The sequence below is a fragment of the Lepidochelys kempii genome, chromosome 3 (genome assembly GCF_965140265.1).
Source record: "Lepidochelys kempii isolate rLepKem1 chromosome 3, rLepKem1.hap2, whole genome shotgun sequence".
Classification (NCBI taxonomy): domain Eukaryota; kingdom Metazoa; phylum Chordata; order Testudines; family Cheloniidae; genus Lepidochelys; species Lepidochelys kempii.
In genome coordinates, this window is record NC_133258.1 from 138,050,932 (window position 1) to 138,057,212 (window position 6,281).

Genomic DNA, 6,281 nt, shown 5'->3' on the forward strand with positions numbered 1-6,281 from the left:
AATTGATGACATACAGTCATTTAATATTTGCATTCTTTGATGTGTAACCTACCAGAAAACAGTGCTGTCACTTTAATAAAAATAAGTTGGGGTTCTAAGCTCTCAAAGCACTTTGCACACATTAATGAATTAAGCCTTACAACCTCTCCTGAGACAGAGCAGCATTATTATCCCAATTTTATCTTGGGAAAAACTGAAGAGCAGAATAGCTAAGTGACTTGCCCAAGGTTACACAGCAAATTCATGGCAGGGAAAACAAACCCACCCAACCAACCAACCATAGTTTCCTATGAACATACATAGTTTCCAGAGTCCTTTGGACATACTTTCCTAATGTCTTAAAAATCCAGTCATAAAACTCTGGAGTTCCATCACAAGCCAGTGCGTGGCTATAACTTTGGATTAACTTCTCAGGTTTGAATCCTCAGAAGTGTCTGTAAATCTTAAAATCATTCCTTTGCCACTGGAATCACATATGTGAGCATTGCTCTGGAATATACCTTTCCAATGGAAATAAAGCTTCTAAATCTTTACGATGATGGCAGGGACTTGTTCCTTCTGAGGAGTACCGCCAAAACACCTGGTTGGAATGCACATTGGCTGCAGGACCCTGAAAATTCCCACACTTTGTCCCAATGTACCATTACTCCTTTAAAGAGAAGGCAATGTAGGTAAGAGCCTTATTTTAGATGGGAATAACTATGTGCGCTACTGGGCCAGGATTGGAAACTCTTGAAGAGGATTCAGAAAGTTACAGGAAGTGATGTTGACTCAAAAATTGGCATTCTTCTCCCTCCATTACTGGAGATCTGGATCCAGCTGTTGGGGAAGCCATCCTGTCAGATGAAATGTAAATATAAAGAAGTGAAATCCTGGCTCCGTGGAAGTCTATGAAAATTTTGCCACTTTGCCAAAGTGGATTTTATCAAAGTTTGGTCATTAAAAGATCCCATGGAATTTTTTTGTAAGAGTAAAGGAGTTTTAGTTTGCTGTCCTGGATAAATTCTAGCAGTGATAATTATATTTTTCCTACTTAAATTCTCCTACAGTATCAAATGGATAGTAAATTATTATTCACTACATACCCTAAAAGGTTGTGTAGAGTTGCTGTGCGCTCTTTAAAAATGCTGCTTTTTACCCAAGAACTGGATATCTCTGTTGCTATAGAAAAAGAAAAGGAGTCCTTGTGGCACCTTAGAGACTAACAAATTTATTTGAGCATAAGCTTTCGTGAGCTACAGCTCACTTCATCGGATGCATGCAGTGGAAAATACAGTGGGCAGATGTGTATATATACACAGAGAACATGAAACAATGGGTGTTACCATACACACTGTAACAAGAGTGATCAGGTAAGGTGAGCTATTACCAGCAGGAAAGTGGGGGGTGGGGGGAAGCAGGGAAACCTTTTGTAGTGATAATCAAGGTGGGCCATTTCCAGCAGTTGACAAGAATGTGTGAGGAGCAGTGTGTGTGTGTGTGTGTGTGTGTTGGGGAGGGGGATAAACATGGGGAAATAGTTTTACTTTGTGTAATGACCCGTCCACTCCCAGTCTTTATTCAAGCCTAAGTTAATTGTATCCAGTTTGCAAATTAATTCCAATTCAGCATTCTCTCGTTGGAGTCTGTTTTTGAAGTTTTTTTGTTGAAGAATTGCCACTTTTAGGTCTGTAATCGAGTGACCAAAGAGATTGAAGTGTTCTCCGCCTGGTTTTTGAATGTTATAATTCTTGACGTCTGATTTGTGTCCATTTATTCTCTAATGTAGAGACTGTCCAGTTTGGCCAATGTACATGGCAGAGGGGCATTGCTGGCACATGATGGCATATATCACATTGGTAGATGTGCAGGTGAACGAGCCTCTGATAGTGTGGCTGATGTGATTAGGCCCTATGATGGTGTCCCCTGAATAGATATGTGGACACAGTTGGCAGTGGGCTTCGTTGCATGGATAGGTTCCTGGGTTAGTGGCAATTCTTCAACAAAAAAACTTCAAAAACAGACTCCAACGAGAGACTGCTGAATGGGAATTAATTTGCAAACTGGATACAATTAACTTAGGCTTGAATAAAGACTGGGAGTGGACGGGTCATTACACAAAGTAAAGCTATTTCCCCATGTTTATTCCCTGCCGCCCTCCACCCCCACTCCCCCCGCCACTGTTCCTCACACATTCTTGTCAACTGCTGGAAATGGCCCACCTTGATTATCACTACAAAAGATTTCCCTGCCCCCTCCCCACCCTCCTGCTGGTAATAGCTCACCTTACCTGATCACTCTTGTTACAATGTGTATGGCAAACACCCATTGTTTCATGTTCTCTATGTATATAAATCTCCCCACTGTATTTTCCACTGCATGCATCTGATGAAGTGAGCTGTAGCTCATGAAAGCTTATGCTCAAATAAATTGGTTAGTCTCTAAGGTGTCACAAGTACTCCTTTTCTTTTAGCGGATACAGACTAACACGGCTGCTACTCTGAAATCTGTTGCTCTAGTAGGGCTGAGAAGCATAAATAATAATATTCTGCATGTCTATAGTGCTTTGCATTTGAGGTTTACAAATTAATTGATCCATACCACCTATTAAGTGCAGTAAGTATTATGTGTATAGCTAGGTAAACTAAGGCACAAAAGAGTTAAGTAATCTGAGCAAAGCAACTCAGTAACAGAGCGGAAAATAGTTTGCTGGGGGGCAGGGGGTCTATCTTCCAGATTCTCTGCTTTACTCACTAAACCAAATTCTTGGTCATTCGTTGCTGAAATTCACTTTTATTCTCTCCCAACTGCATGACTGTTCAATCCTATCTTTCTCTCTTTATTGCCCAGGGATCTTTGTATATAGCTGATAAATCTCAGTAGATTTTACCCATCGTTCATTACTGGAATATAAATCCCCACACAAATCAGGTGGGAAAAGTTCCTTGGCTCTCCTCTCCTCCTGCTCTCTGCAAGACTAACACCCTACAAATAAGCACGGTCCCCTATTTTCCATGATTCATACCACAGAATTTGCTGCAGAATCCAACCCACACTGCATAACTGTGGTGCAGAATCTAAGCTTTGATTAAAAAAAATGTTACCAGTCCTTCTGACGGTGAAGAAAACCTTCCAGAACAGGACTGAATATAAACCAAGGCAGGCTGACTCGGGCTCTTTTTGTGACTGCAGAGACAACCTGAGGTAATGAGTTGTGTGAACTACTCCTATAATAATGTTAGGGCCCCTGATTTTAGGTTTTAACTGATAAACACTGATCAATCATGCCCCCAATATATTAAACACATTTCAAAAATAAAAATTGGTGTATATTTAATAAACACTGGAAAAACACTGGAAATAGTTACTTAGTTTGTGTTGACTTCAAACATTTTCCAGAGCAGTTTGTTGATATAGGCAATGTCCCTGCTCCCTCGCTTAGATCTAAGGACTTGTCTACATGGAGCAGTAATGTGGACTATGGGGGTGTGAGTTCTAAAGCATGTTAACAGGTTGTGTATTAATTAGTCAGTGTAGATCCTGCTGTTGCACACTAGAGGTTCTCTAGTGTGTGTTAATATAGTGCTGTTTCAAATAGCACTATGTGTATATACAAAGAGAGGGCCCTGAAAACTTCTGATTTTTTGGACATCTCCACAGAACTCAAAAATTGCTAAAATCTATCCCCTAAAAATGAAATAAATAAATCCCCAAAACAGAAGCGCTAAATATATTACAAGTAAAGCTCCAAATCAACTACAACCGACAGTAATATTACTGTAGTCTTTTGGGTTCTTCCTGTAGAATACTTCAGCATTTATCTAGAGAATACTTTAGTATTTAAACCACACATAGCGCACACACACACAAGTATTTGCTGAAGAATCAAAACACACACTACACAACTGTGGTGCAGATCTAAGCTTTCATTAAAAATATCTCTCTCTCTCTCTCTCATACATATATATACACACACACACTTCTTAGACAGTTCATAAAGTTTCATATTGAGAAGCACTGCACTTTCTCTAGGCTGAGTGTATTACATTTTGACATGAAGACAGTACTGTCACAGCAGGACTGAGTTACTAATGTCAGTTGTCAGTGCCAGGACAATGTGGTGCATACAATACAGTAGTTACAGAGTGAAGATTTAAGCTTGTGGACGGGATGAGATCTCCTTTCCAGATGGTGCAGAAAGGAACCCCTGGGGAAATAATCTGGTGCCTTTGGAAGTCTGCTGCCTGTGTTACAAAGAACGGAAAAACCAACTTACTTTCTTTCATTAAATGAAATTTTCATTCAAATATTGTGACTACTGCAGTAAAGGTTTAACTAACCAGATCGCATGAATCCAGATGAAAACAAATTAGACCCAGACTCTTCCCATTTATTATCCTGCTCCATACTTGGCTGGAGTATTGTATGCAATTAAAACTAAAATTATTTATCTATTATTTACCAGGTTAGTCATCCCAGGACAAGGTTTTCCCATGATATTTTCAATGCAGTCAACCGGAGGAGAGAATAAAGAGAGCAAAGGAGAAAAATAAGCAGAGAAGGCCAGCTTTAACCCTCCTAGAAGTCAATGGGAACTTTTCCATTGATTTTTAATAGGATTTGGATTGAGGTCTGAAAGAAGTGGAGGAGATAGATGGGAGGAAAATGAACAAGGGGAGTAGAAGAAAGACATGGACTAGGAGATAAAGAAAAACATGTAGAGAGCGATTTAAATGGCACAGAGGAAAGAGAGGCAGAGAAAGAGTGAAAAGAGTCATAAGCAATGAGAGAAGGGAGAAATAGAGATACAAAATGCAGACAAAGAAAGACAAATATGCAAATCTAAGGACTAGAATGAATGAGAGACCAAAGGATAAATGAAATTCACTAATTAAATACAGAATCTAAAAAGAAGAAAAGATTTTAATGGAACCTAAATCTGAAAAAGAGAGAAAAGGTCTAGAGAAGCAGAGAGAGACTTACTACAAGAAAAACCTCCAGAAAGGAGAATAACAGAAAATAATCTCTGAGAAGAGGGAGTTTCTTCTGGGGAGAGAATAGTAGGATATCGTAAGAACCAGAAGAAAACTATTTAGAATATTTTTAATTTAGGATTATTAATATTAGAGGTGAACCTGGCCTCTAAAGTGTGCATCCAAATGCAAACTTTTCTGTAGTTCTTTGGTGTTTGAGTTGGTGTTTTGTTTCAGCATTTGTAAGAGATTGGATCTGAAATTTTCAGCTGTTCCTAACTTCCCAAAAGCATGGGAATCTAAGGTTTTTGTTTGGACGCATCTCTAAATAATATTATCAGGAAGAGAGCTGTATTGTTTTTATTTTTAAATGAGTGATAGTTTTGTAACTATCAGGAACTTTGTGTAGAGAAGGGCCCTGAAAACAATCTTTTGAGTTCCCCCATTGAGAGTACATTTTAACATGCATATATATTCCCAAACAAACACACAAAAAGCAATGTTAAGATGTAGTTAAGATTGAGAGTACTTATTAACTTAGGAGTAAGAAACATTTAGGAGATGGTGTAACTGTCCCCCCCCCCCCCCCCCAAACAAATATTACAAATCCAGGAAATTCAGAGCTAAGCTTAACTCTAAAAGACATCCTGGACTGGACTTTTGTGTTTAACATATTTTGTTTAACATATTTTTGCTCTGGAATAAAGGCTGCAAGAATTCAGTCTTGTATTGTTTACACACACCAGTACATCTAGGTAGCTAAAAGATCTTTGTCACAGCCAGAAAGTAACATCAAACCAGAATATTCTCCTTGACTTGACTTTTCCCTTGATCCATAATTCTTCCGGGCATAAAGCTAAGGAGTTCCTATTGTTATTTGGAGAAGGCAGTTCCTCAAGGCTTGATAAATGCGGAATCCGTCTTGGCTCTTGAGACCTTCCAGTTTGTCACCTTGTTTACTCTGCCATTTCTGCCCACTGAGTATCTGTCCCTTTTGAATTCGCTTCCAGCATAGTGACTGGTGCTTTTCTTTTGTAATTTATTGTAATTGACCCTCACTTTCCTCCAGTGGTCCTGATGTGGGAAATTTGTTAGTATTGGTACCTGTGGCCCCTGTACCACAAACCCTAGAGGCAAGTGCTGTAGATGCTTTAACTATTGGAGGCATGTGGGCATCTTAACAAATTGTTGCGTTAACCCAAGAAATGACATTCATATATAGGGCTTGCAAAATGCAAAGGACCTTTATTGTCAGTCTGCCAGAGATAAGGTAAAAGACACAGTTTACTTAGGAGGTAGGGCACTTCAGTTAAAGGGGTTATGCTAAAA